General features: G+C 46.2%; 3 long non-coding RNA genes across 5 annotated transcripts; 2 read left to right on the top strand and 1 right to left on the bottom strand.

Annotated features, from left to right (window-relative positions):
- Window positions 1-619: 619 nt before the first annotated feature.
- Window positions 620-2,008, top strand: LOC148401115 (uncharacterized). The gene is made up of 2 exons (XR_015857571.1): window positions 620-1,061; window positions 1,412-2,008. It is a non-coding gene; the product is annotated as an uncharacterized LOC148401115 (long non-coding RNA).
- A 3,625-nt stretch (window positions 2,009-5,633) lies between these two features.
- Window positions 5,634-11,921, top strand: LOC148401113 (uncharacterized). Of its 3 annotated transcripts, XR_015857574.1 has the most exons (4): window positions 5,634-6,344; window positions 6,568-6,738; window positions 7,450-7,662; window positions 10,223-10,295. It is a non-coding gene; the product is annotated as an uncharacterized LOC148401113 (long non-coding RNA). The 3 variants fall into 3 exon arrangements; XR_015857575.1 differs by lacking the exon at window positions 10,223-10,295 and adding an exon at window positions 11,821-11,921 and having other exon boundaries at window positions 5,634-6,738; XR_015857573.1 differs by having other exon boundaries at window positions 5,634-6,738.
- Window positions 5,779-11,336, bottom strand: LOC148401114 (uncharacterized). The gene is made up of 3 exons (XR_015857572.1): window positions 11,308-11,336; window positions 10,638-10,700; window positions 5,779-7,546 (listed from the first exon to the last, which is right to left on the bottom strand). It is a non-coding gene; the product is annotated as an uncharacterized LOC148401114 (long non-coding RNA).
- Window positions 11,922-13,535: the final 1,614 nt, after the last annotated feature.

Here is a 13,535-nt window from a genome sequence, read left to right as displayed (position 1 = left end):
CAGCCTTACAGTCCACATGAGCCACACAGCAGCGGCGCTTTGACGAGCAGCGAGAGCGGCAGACTGCGGCCTGGGTGGAGGGTCGCACCTCAGGGGACGGGCCTGATCCTCAAGTGGGGATTAACTCAATTAGAGAGGCCCTGTTTGATCGAGATGCAGCCATGGATGCGAACCTATCTGAGGCTTCTGTTACTGTTGCCAGAATTTGTTGCTGTGTCTTCCTCAGCTTTGTTCTCAGCTCAGAGCTCCAGACAAACAAGAGTATCCATGGTGCTCGGCGCCGAGCTTTCCCGCTCAAAGGGGCCGCGGCTAAGCAGTGATGAGACCTTACTTTTTCCTCCTCCGAGGAACAATGAGCTCATTAAGGGAGCAAACAGATTAGAAGCGTCTTTCAATAGGCCGCCCTAAAAAGAGTCTGGGGGACCTGGCAGCTCCCAGCATGCCCAGTTAAGAAGACGCAGGCACATCTGGCAAAGCAACCTGACTTCCTGGAATCCTGTCTGAGAAGAATCGTCACTATATGCACGACCACACACACCATTTTTCAGACCTCCCATATTTTGAGATCTGATGAGCTGTAATGATCAGTTTCTGAATGGATGGCGAGAGAAAAGGAGGATAGAACGGGACGTTCCCAGGGAGGCATCAAAGTTGAAACAGTTGAATCTGCATGTTCTCGGGTGACGTCATCATAGCATAATACGGCAAAGCCTCTTAGCGAAAACTCAAAGCCAAACAGAAATATCCGCAATCAGATCTATTTGCGCTCTCAAATCTCCTCTTTGTGGAAGGAGCGGCGAGGCTTAATGAGTCCTTTGAGCCGGCGGCATCTTTAACGGAGTGGCTTTGGGAATGTCATCCAACTAACCTTTCGTCTCGTTCCCACATCGAGCAAGAGTGAGGAGCTTGTAATAGCCATCTTTCAATTTTTCTCCATTGCTGATAATTGTATCTTTATTTTGTACATCCCAAATGTAAATATAGAGCTATTATGCTTAAAAATGCAAAGAATATGACACGTAATGCATCGACTACATTTTAAGTCCGAAAACGTGTTCGAGGTGAGGCTTTATTTATTTATTTTTCACTTTTTTAAATATTTTTTTTGATAAACCTCAAAAGTCCAAATCAAAAACTCACTACTAAAACAGACAAATAGCTACTGATCTTATAAATAGTTATAAGATATAGTATTTAAATAGTTTTAAGCTTCACGATGAAGTGACTCTAAGATTAGCTTAGCAATTAGCCTCATTCCTTCATGAGAACGATTCTCGACAATATTTTAGCTGAATCGCCGCCACAAAGGCAATAACTTCTAATTTAAAAACGGCTCTGTGAAGTTTTCAGTTCAACTAATGACCATACTGCTTTTTTTCTTCCTTCTTCTTAATATCAATGTCAAAAACAGGTCTGCTTGTGTGCGAACTGATGAGGGCCAGAGCCGCCATGTTTATCCCACAGTCCCCCGTCTCAGTGTGATGCTGCTCAGCTTTGGCTGATCTTCCTCCGAAAGCCATTTAAGCTTGTGACTGAGATGGAATGGGCAAGAAGGCAGATCATGTCAGATCATGACAGACCCACCACAGCACAGAGACCTCCCTGCTGATGAGCAAACATGACTACAAATGGCAGAGCCTGCCGGACAATCACTTGGTGAATGGAGGCTAATTAGCTGGAGGCTAATGCCAGTTTACTAACAACCTGTATTAGCGTGCTCGCTCGGCGGGGAGTCGGAGATGACCAATGAGCGCTAATCCCTCATAAAGCCAAAGTGCTCCTCCCCGGAGCGGACATTAGCATAGCGTTCTGGTTAAGGCAGCTGCTGCTGAAACAATATATTGGACATGATGTTTTGCTTTTAGTTTGGGAACTCTTAAATGGATTTCATTTGTCGATTTGAAACACCATCCTCCATGTGATGATGTCATCTGTATCCACGAGAAGTGCCGAGTTATTATTTATGACTAAAGAGGAAATCAGTGCCAGTGTTTGAGGACATTCAAAACGTTGACGTACTGTACGTGATTTCAAAACAGACTCACAACCGGGTTCCTTCTCATTTCTACACTCCTCTGACATTCCCATTGCTTCTGAAAGCACTGCCTGGGTGGTGTGGAGATTACACGATCCCTGTGTGTGTGTATCAAGGAGAGTGCAAGGCCGATGTGTGTGTTTGGGATTAGCAAGCTTTAGCATTATCACCAAGACCGGACTGACCACATTCCCTCGCTCTGCCAATAATTTGAAGGGAGGAGAAAGCGGCCGGTCCATTAGCTCACACTCTGTTTGCTCAGGAGCCGGCCCCGCTCTGATCCCTTAAATTCTCCCTCCTGATTCCGAGAGGATCTCTGGCTTTTGTGACCGATGGATGGCGAGATAAAGGATGAGACTGAGGGGCGCTCCGATTCGGAGATTGCGGTCCTTGGGACATTCTTGTACACTTAGCAAACTCATCAGCGTGTGTAAACAGACTGAGACTTGTTAAGGGCTTCGGGTTGAAAAGTGCGGGGCACTGCCGTTGATTGGGGGGGAGATGTTCATGGACCACACTTGGTGTCTGCGGACGATGGGTTAGCCTAGCTTAGCTAACACGTTGAAGGGAAAATACGATGCTCGGGTTTGAACATTTTACTAAAGGCTTCACACTGGCTTCCGGTTAGAATATTTAAAAATTCTGCTTGTGTTCTATAATTCTACATAGCTCGAAGCAAACATGGTGAAGCAGCAATTAGCTGGAATGCTGCGCGCAAATAGAATAAGTTGCAAATAGAAGTTACGTAAGCCTGAAGGGGAAATGTTTTTTATGAGTACTTTCCCAATTCAAGATTTCAAATTGATTTAAATTTAAAACAAAAAATCCATTGGTCTGCGGTGAGCAAAAAGAAATCATGCCTGGAGAAGATGACAACGTCCATAATCAAAAATCAGACTTGAAAATGGCCTCCCCAAAATACATGTTGAAATGTCAGACAGTATTAAACGCAACATCACCTTGGACAAGAGGAAAGCAAATGTAAAATCCGTTTCCCCCAAAGGGATTGCTATTATAATAAGCCATCAATCATCAGATCTTAAGCCTTACCCCAAAGGAAAAGTTGTCTTTAAGCTCTCAGTGGCTCAATGACGTCCTTATTTTAAGTGGACATCAGATCAGATGTCACAATTAATTCCCCATAGCCGGGACCTCTCCTAATACCCCTCACAGCCAATTAGGGAACATAATGGCAGCAAAGATACAATGACAGAGCGCGGGAGTTAAGAGGAGCGACACATGTGACCCGTCACTCGTCAGGAGGGACGCCGAGGTAAGGTTCTTCTGGGGATTGGCGTCCGGCTCGGCCCGTTTGTGCAGCTTGTGATCCAGTAATGACCGCTTTGGTGTTGATCTGAGGGCCACCTGAGGGAATTCCCAGTCAGGCAACCACCGACTAAAAGCAGCTTTGATAGGCAAAGTGGCTTGGTTGCTGCCTACGCCGAGGAGGAACACGTTTGGGCTAATGGGACATGTCGCTGCTAACTTGTGGACGAGCACCTGGCGACAACGCCTGACTCAAAGAACAAAGAAGTTACGTAGTAATACAAGAATATACTGAGGCAAACTGAGGAATTCAAATGGAAATTCATGGATGGATGGATGGATGGATAGATGGATAGAGCAAAAGGGTAGAGGATGGAAAGAGAAGGAAAGAGAGAGAACGTGACAGAGAGGGATGGATGGATGGATGGATGGATGGATGGATGGATGGATGGATGGATGGATGGATGGATGGATGGATGGATGGATGGATGGATGGATGGAGCAAAAGGGTAGAGGATGGAAAGAGAAGCAAAGACAGAACGAGACAGACAGACAGACAGAGAGAGGGATGGATGGACGGATAGATGAACGGATGAACGGATGAACGGATGGATGGATGGATGGATGGATGGATGGATGGATGGATGGATGGATGGATGGATGGATGGATGGATGGATGGATGGATGGATGGATGGATGGATGGATGGACGGACGGACGGATGAATGGACAGATAGATAGATAGATAGATAGATAGATAGATAGATAGATAGATAGATAGATAGATAGATAGATAGATAGATAGATAGATAGATAGATAGATAGATAGATAGATAGATAGATAGATAGATAGATAGATAGATAGATAGATAGATAGATAGATAGATAGATAGATAGATAGATAGATAGATAGATAGATAGATAGATAGATAGATAGATGATCATCTCTCATTGCTCTTTATTGATTGTTATAATCCTACAAAGGGGACACCAGCGCTGTCAGTGCGTGTGTGTGTGTGTGTGTGTAAAGAGGGGCGTTGCAGCTGAGTTACGGGGGTTTATTCCGTCTGCTGGTCTTGTCATCTTGTCGGGCTGGTTGTGTGGTGAAGAATGATGAAGGCAGCTGGTGTGACTAAAGCGAGGACAGGTCCAAATTGGGCGGATGCGAGTCTTTAGCATAGAGAGGAGGAGATGGGACAGGGGTGGTGTCAGCAGTCCACGGGGCCGCTCGCAAACAGCACCACACCCACCCAACTGTTCCTCTTTCAACACCCTTCTGCCCATTTCTCCGTCGCTCTCTCTCTCTCTCTTTCGCCATGCCCAGCTTTATTTCTTCCCTCTCCTCCTCTTTTCTTCTCCGACCGCATTGTTAACAAAACGGTTTACAAACCCTGGCTGGTACATTATCCACGACCGCCTCCTGTGAGATTGATTTAGGCAAATGGATTCAGAAAGGCAAGGGAGGGTGGGAGGCTTGGAAAAGGGGAAAGCCAAAAGGGGTGTGCGGCGGCTTTACAAATCCACCACATGGGCCACGTTGAATATTCCTTTTCACTTGCATTTTGAGCAGCCATACATTAAACGCTCATTATAAGGCCTTTAGGCTCCAGAGGAGCCTCCGTCTCCGGGAGGGCAAAGCGGCTAAAGATGCACTATGATCTTCTTGCATATGCATGCATGGAGCATCTTTAGAGGCTTTCACATCTGCACGGCTCAGCGCCTTGACTTTGCGTCCAAGAAAATGACGCTCGAGTTTTCACGTGACATTTCGGTGATGGAAAACTGAGAATCCGCGATTCGCTAAAAATTTGCTAGCAAACTTCTTCAATAAAGACGAAAAACGTTCACCTTTTTAACGATATCATTTCACTTTCACAACAATCTCTTTTTCCACAACAATAGAATCATTTTCAAAATGTGTGTGCGCAAGGGGAGGGGGCAAAGGTTGACCTGGGCATCCCATCATGATAAATCACTGCTTAATGAGGAGTCTATTGTGTCTTCACATATTGTGCGAGCCTCCGCGGCCGCCCCTGCGCCGCCGCCGCCTCCTCCTCCTCCTGTGTCCCTTGGAGCGCTACCTTTGGGTTGTTAAGCTGACACAGATAATGAACTGGCCGCTTTGAACTGTCCTCACAATATTGACTGGTTGCACACAGCAGATGTCTCCCTGGCAGAAAGCAACTGGTAAAAGCACATTAGGTTAACAAAGAGAGCTTTGCTTTGCAGGGGTGGGGAGTTGAGAGGAGGTGGCAGCGGGTTCGGGTGGGTGTGGGAGGGGGAGGCGGGCGGGGGGGAGCAGAGGGCAAGCTTCAGAGTTGACGGATCTGGGGGATTATATCAAAACAACACATTTGCCAATTATATGACGGAGAAGTGACAAAAAGCGGACATTTTTGCTTTTAAGGGTGTGAAAAGTAAAAAGTGACTTCATCGCAATTATTATTTGAATCTATAGGAAATAGAGTTGTCTTTGTGTATTTAATCAATTTTATTTACAGAGCATTCTCATGATATGAATTGACTAAAATCCTTTTGGATGAGCGCTTGCGAGGCGACAAGTTTCTTTCTGCCAGAGGGACGGACGGCTGTCTAATGGGTCAATAATAAGCCGTGACTAAACGTCCCCCCCCCCGGAGGGGCAGCTTGGCCAGACATACGCTTGCAGAAAGGTATGAGCCACCAACACTGATTACCATATAATTGCAGCCATTGTATTTGACATGGAGAATTAGCAGCCCGCTAGGTGGCTAACTGGCCTTTTATTCTGTCTCTGACGGGACAAAAACACACGGGCGGACGCAATTCTTACAAATTTTTGACAGAAGCTTCGCATCTCCAAAATTTGGGCAATTTTGATTTTTAGGAGCCATTTGAAAAGGTGTCTGATGTTTATGTACAGCAATAGACCAAAAAAAACCACTCATGAAAGTTTCTCAGGATGACTTCAATTCACCTGCTCCTATTGGAACAAGATGGCGTGTCGGCATAATCTGTCGTGGTCAATTCAACGACGTGAGCTTGTGAGCTCGCCCCCACAAGAAGTGAGTCCTCGTTCTCTCGGTTTTGAAGGATGGAACGATTTGATTTGAGCTCGCGCAGAGCTTGTGAAGTTGAACACGACCCGCCGCGGCGGAGTCCCTTCACCCCACGTGTGGCTAAACGATCACTTCCCTGCCTCGCATGGCGTCAAATCTCCTTTTCATGATCACTTTTTACCCTTTAGGGCTTTTTTTCTTTTTGCCTGACTGGTTCTTTTCTGAACAGAGGAGGGAGAATCCCAGGAAGAATTTCTCTTCAAGGTTTTGTGTGATGACGGCTGAGTGAGCGTCCATTATGGAAGGGCCCGGACCACCACTGGATGACCCCGCTTGGAGTGACAAAACCCGATTGGTCACGGCCGCCGGCAGCTAATGGGCCAGAGAGGAATAGCCCTGGGTGGGTAATGACTGTATTCTCCGCTTTTCTCTTTTGGCCCTTCCGTTGCCCCCCGCCTCACCCTTACGGCCACCAGCCCGTGCTCCGCCTGTACTTCTTTGCACCCGCCCCGCATGCTTCCCTGGCCTTCTTGTCATTTACGCCGCATGTTCACAAGGCCTTTTTTTGTCACGGCGTCTGAGTGGCCCACTCGACAACAGATGCCGGTGATAGATCAGGCGATCGCGGGACCATATGCTTCGATGAGTCGTGGCCCTACGACAATGGAAATTAGGACCTCGCTTCAACTCAATAAAGCGGTCACATGATGAGAGCAGGGGCCTCGCTAGATGTTTGCCAAGTAAACAAAGCGATTGGCTCAAACGGAAGCTTAATGCTAACCTATTACTTGCGAAGTAAACATTTACTCAAACAAAAGTCTGCAAGCATAACGCTAACATAAAGCTTGCAAAGTAAACAAAGTGATTTGCTCAAACAAAAGTCGGCTGGCATAATGCTAACATAACATGTCGACGGGCAAACTTGTTGTTGTTCACTTTGGGAAAAAAACGGAATACAAAGCGGCCATATTGAATGTTATTTTTAGAACATGTTGTGGGCCAGTAAAAACATATCATGAATTGGTCCAGATAACCATAAGTACGTTTTTAGCTCATCAATTGAAATGAAAATGGATGATATTGCGAAATCTAATTTGGGATGTGTTGGCAGAAGATAGAAGAGATGGATGGAGCCAACAGCAGGAGAAGAGGAGGAGTTGGAGGAGGAGGAGGTGATGCGGGGAGGTCACAGCAGCTCTATTGAAGGCCTAAGACAACACCACACAGAATGATAGACTCCTCAGGATTGTTTGTGCCTCACGAGCCATTCTCCCTCCTGTCTCCCTCAATGGCACCCTTAACCGCACATGAGAGACTTTCACAGGTACCAGTGTGTGTGTGTGTGTGTGTGTGTGTCTGAAGGGTGGAGCTCAGTGGTGGTGGGGTTGTATTTTAGAGATAAAGCCTCCTAGTCCTATGCTTGATTGCCCCGCTATAGACACTCTCTCAGTGGCTCTGAATGGCTCCCTTAGACGCCAGTGAATAAACTCTTACTCTTACGCTTCCATACATCACCCTCCACCCGGCTCCTCTGGCAGACCCCCCCCCCAGCTTACATTGAATTTTCCATAGAGTGGAGCACAAGCCTTCAAACTGCCCCCCCCTTGCAAAAAAAAAAAAGTCCCCACACTTCTTTGCAAGTGGAAATCTTTTCATGGTCACAAATTCATGAGAATGTCCATTATTATCCATGTTCAGGAAATATTATAAAACAGAAGATAGAATTAAGAATCGCCGAGACTGTCCCGAAAAGCTTCTCTGTGCTCACATTGCCTATGGGGTAATAACGTCATTGTCGTTTTGACTTAAAACGTTAATTAGCCTTGTCCTCTTTCCCTATGCAAACTTGCATTTCCATTCTTAAAGCTTTATATGTAAAAGCGAGTGGCGAAGGCTCGCTGAATATCGCCTCCTTATGGTGCCGCCTTGTTGGGAGCATTCAAATTCAGCTGGCAGAGCCGAGGTGCACGGCTTTGCATATTACTCAGTCCTCGGGGACCTGAGCCCGGGCCGGCCTAGCTTTGTGTGGTCCTCAACCAAGCGGACCTCGGGGATTCGCTCGCTGTGATCAGGCCTCGATTTTAACACAGCATTTACGCCACCCTGTTTTTTTTCCCCATCGGATTTGGCTCCAAGCTGTTCCCCTTTTGCTCCTTTTGTGAATCTTAATTCCTCAAATCGGGATTGCTGAGCTCATACAGAATTTATGATACGTGTCAGGGAAAAAACTCACATCTGGTGGTGTTCTGATGTTTCTTGCTGAGCTTCTCCCCCGCCCCTCCTCAAAGATGATTTTCTTTCTAACGGCTCATTGGGACACTTCAAAATCACCCCGAACAAAAGATCCAATAAAGAAAGATACTTTGAGCCCCTCCGGCCTTGGCCAGCGTCACTGTTTCAATCATCTCATGCACTTGTGAGGAACTGTGGCTAAATTAGTCTGCTTAGAAAGCCACAAGTGCCTTAATTAAAACTTCATCCTCTTTCCAAATCCTCTTCGCTTCTTAATTCTCTGCCACTCATCCCTCCCTGGGCCAGAGCTGCATCTCATCCGGCGCCGGCGGACACAAGAAGCGGGACATCGTTGACTCGCACTCCAAACGCTTTTACTTGATCGCCGGGCCTCAATAGAAAGTACAGGCTCGATACAATGACGCTGCAAATTAAAAGGGATGACTGTCCAAATGAAATCAAGCGAGGCGGGTCCTTTCGGTCGTCCCCCCCCTTCCCCTGCAACTCTTCAAGACGTTCTCATAACGGAGAGGTGAGGGGAGAGTGAATGGAGGTTTTCTTCCCAGTCCTCCTCGAGATGCTCCTTCTTGCTAATTAACTCGGGCCCCTTTGTGGTGTCCCGTAAGGACGGAGAAGCTCAATAGCGCTTTCTGAATCGGCAAAGCGTCGCCGATCGTCTTCTGCTCTCAAGCTCGCTTCAATCTGCTCTTTGTCACATGTTGCAATAGCGCGTGAATTGATACGGCTTTTAATTAATTAGATCATTGTGCCTCATCAATGTCATTATTTCGGCTTGGCGCTGAGTTCTTGGAAGCGAGCGAATGGAGATTATCCATTTTTTTTGCAGCCTTGTTTATATGAATTGGAATATTTTGAATGGAGTAAAATTCTTATTTTTATTCCGATCTTCGCTTTCTCAGAGTGACTGCGGAGGATTTACATGAAAGATTGAGCACCCTTCTTACGACAACTGCTAGCTATCATTTATATTCCATCTGTTGGTATTTCGGACATTGTCTGAGATCTCGGACACATGTCGTAAAGCTAATCGGGTTGGATTCGCTAACCGTGACGATGAGATCTGCTTCTGCCGTGATCAATTAGTCTCTGTTCGTCCGCCAGCAAAGTCAAGCAGAACATTTGAAAGGCTGGGAAAGGAAAAGTGGAAGAAATACGAGATACTGTGGAGAAGTAAAGCGGTTCCGTCCTCCACCCAACTCTCGCCGCTTATCTTTGGAGTGGACGCACTCTCCCAAACCATTCTTCTCTTCTTGACCTTAAATGTTGAGCCCAGCAGAGCACAGGTCACGCTGCGATCGATGACCTTTGACCTGGCCCGCTCTAGTGGGCTTTTTATGCGAACGCTTTGTAGGCCTGAGCGGCTAAAAATAATGTGCTATAACTTGAAGTGGATTTTGAATTTCCTGATTGTGGGGGCAGTCGGGGCGCCTCACCTACGGCTTATCGGTAAGGCAAGGATGAATGACAGGTCCGAGTCGGAGCGCAGGCCGCTGCTCCATTCAAATGAAATTTCGGACTCCGAGCCGGGGGGTCTGCTGAGTGGAAAGTCAGTCACAACGCATTACTGCTGTTTGTCTGACTAAAGACCCCGAGCGTCCCGACGGTCATCATGCATCAGAGAATTTCAACAGGTTCAATGGAGCGGCTGATGGTGCGCATCCGGGTTGAGGAAAGCCCAAAATCGCCAGCCACCTCTGAGACTACGTGACCAATATTTGTCATACTGAAAGTGCTGAGCTTTAAATTGCCAGTTTGAATGATTAAAGAACGTTTTTTTTCTCTAACCCAGATTGCTACTGATTTCATTTGCGTGCAGCATAACAACCAAATGCTGCTTCACCATGTTTGCTTTGAAAGCTGGGCTTCACTAAATAATTGACCTGAGTTGACAGCCATACTGGGTTTATATTCAATTAGCATATGAATACATTTGACTTGAGCAATGAATGAATGAATTATCAAAATATGTATTATGTATGGATAAATGGACTTTTCAGGGACTTTGATTTTTGTAAAGGCTAGTTATGTTTTGATGCCAAAACTTGCCTTTTGAAATTCCACCGTTGAGCACGTCTCGTGTAGTTGGAATAATTGTCCAGCCGCATCATCCTGCACAAAACATAAAACTTTCCTTTAATTTTTGCTCCATCATGTATTTTTCACATAGAAAGCCCTTTCCTAACTGGCAAGTTAAGTAGCTGAACTCTGTTAAATGCCTATTCATGACCACATCAATGTTGTACTTGCCCTGCACACGTCTCGTTATTTGTACAAAAGCCAATTCGAGCGGTCCAGGTCAAAGGTCACCTACTGCAACACCGAGGAGGAAGGTATACATGGATATGAGCCAAATGTTTAGATTTGGATCTTCGATGAAACATGAGAGGCCAAGTGCAAAAAATGCTCAACTAGGATCCCTCTCACACACACACACACACACAGACGCACACAGCAGCGCATGCAAACGGACACTTGTGCAGCCGGAGCAGCCGCCCTGAAAAGATGACTGGTTTCCTGCTGTTATGCAAATGCATCAAAACGCTTGAGTGAGAATTATATATGAATCCAATGAGGCTTTCTCTCTCTTTTAGGAATGCTTAGCCACAAGTAGTGAGAAGGCTCAATGGCAAGCGTCCGCTTCACTCCCCGGCCATGCGTATTATTCAGCTTGACGAGACGCAATCTGACATAAGCACCCGGGCTCACTTTCACCCACCGGCAATCCGATTATATGGCCAACACGGCATCAATGCTGCAGGGCCAACAGGCAGTGAAGTCCGTCAAGCATCCCCTCCTCCACCCAAGCGCCTTCTTTCCCCATTCATACCTCCTTCTTCTACTCCAGATCCCCCTCCTATGCGTGCACACACAAATACACACACACTTCGAGGCCTACAGCCATAGTAAGCAAAAAAAAACCACACTTTTTTTTATCTTATTTTTTTTTTCTGGCCATGTTTGTTTTCACCTCTGAAAAAAACACACAAATGTGAGATGTGCTCATTTTTAGGGAATCCCCCCCCCACACACACACACACTTGACTAACAGTCACTGGCACACACACAGCTTAAGAATGCTCACATCTTGCACACAAGCATATATTAAAACATCTTTCAAACATCTCCGGCTAACAAAGACAGTATTAGGCAGCTGCATGAGGTGGCCCCCTGAACCCTGTCTCAGGCCTGGTCGTTCCATATTACTCAGATATATCTATATCAAATACAGGTTGGCCTGAGGAGAGTCACGGCGAAGGTCAACACCAGACTTGGAAGCTAAACCGGTGTTGACAACCACACAAGTCGGGCTTCTTGAACGTGCTGTGGAGCGACGCTTGGGTGCTCAGACGGGGCACCCGTTGAGGCAGCGGCTGTTTACATGACGCTACAGCCAAAAAGGCTGCCCGCAGGTGCGAGGATGGGGGGGGGGGGGGGTGCTCTTTGCAAATCCGTGAAACTAATGTCGAGATGAGATTAAACTTGCAGAGGGGCACATTTGCATTTTGCAATTGATTCACATTGTGTCACAGTGGCAAATTGTGAGCGCATGTGTTAGTGTGTGCGTGTGTTACAGTGCTCATCAAGGCGCCTCACAAGGGCTTAATGGAAATCGCTGCCGGATTATTGTTAAAACTAGAAGCCCTGCTTTAACGTCAGCGCATCAGCCTCTGAATACTATTTGATGGAAAAGACATAAGCAGTGCTTTAAGTGGAAAATAAGTATTCAACTTATTTGACTGTTGCCAAGTAAATTAAGTGGTGGGTAACAGCAGATTATTGAATTACTTAAATGATCAATAAATTAATAAAGCGATGGATGAAGAGATAAATAAATGAATGAATAAATAAATAAATAAATAAATAAATTGTGGAGTTATGGTTGGTTAGATTTTATGAACACAACCTTAAGTGGCACGATTTCTTAATTTATTTCTTAATTTATTTCTTAATTTCTTAATTTCATGTATAATAAGGCACATCCTTTAAATATGAAAAGTGAATTACAATAATCTAGCCTGTTTCCACATTGAAGAAGAGAAAAATGGAAGGAAAGCTAGCAATTACTGCAGGCCCCAAGAGAAGTTAAGTCAAGCTATCTGTCATAGCACCACATGCCACCAACTTCAAAATAAAAGCTTGTCAGTATTATTTGGCTGTGGGCCCAAGTGAAGTCAGTCAAGTTGGATGAGAATGAAAGAGAAAACTAAGAAGTTGAACTCCGCTGGCCAAGTCAGAGAGAACAGGTGCAGCGTGAGTTCATACGGAGCGCTTTGTGCACTGACATGGCACCGCTCCATTGGGGGAGAAGTGGAAGGAGGGGGCATGTTTAATACAGAGTTAATATCAATTTAATGCTTGTCACCGCGCCTGTGAGTCTCGGGGCTTTGCTAATTCGCTCGTGTTGTGAGGGGCTTTTGCGCCGCCTGCGCCAGATGCTGCGAGACCTCGGGCGCTGCCCGTGAAGCGAGGTGAAGCCGCGGCCAAAACACCCCGAGTGGGAAACCATGTCAGGGTGAAACCGTGCAGGCGCACCAACCCAGTGAACTGAAATTAATGTTTTATAAACTTCGCCTAAGATCTTTAGCCAACTCCTTTTGATGACCAAGTGAAGAAGCAGAGTGGTAGTGACAAATGATCATCTTAAAGCATTTGCAAAGTGATGCACTTTAAAAAGTGTGTGTTAGTAAGTGCTTTAATGAATTCCAAAGTGTTTAAAGAGTGTGGGTGGGGTCAAACTACACGGTGACTGGTGCGGTGTCACATCACGAGGACACAACCAGTCAGCGCAATCTGTCGCACCAAGGCCTGCTGAAAAGACGGGGAGTTCCCCGTCCTCGCCGCGCCCACGTCACCAATAAATAATGAGGGAATAATAAACAGTAACCACCTGTCGGACTCGGGCCACAATAGGACGACCCATGGAGGGGCTCTCATGCATGGGTA

Source organism: Syngnathus floridae, chromosome 3, assembly GCF_059516105.1.
Source record: "Syngnathus floridae isolate MCC-2025c chromosome 3, RoL_Sflo_1.0, whole genome shotgun sequence".
Taxonomy (NCBI): Eukaryota; Metazoa; Chordata; class Actinopteri; order Syngnathiformes; family Syngnathidae; genus Syngnathus; species Syngnathus floridae.
The sequence above is the reverse complement of the archived record's forward strand: the minus strand, read 5'-3'. Positions and strand labels throughout refer to the sequence as shown.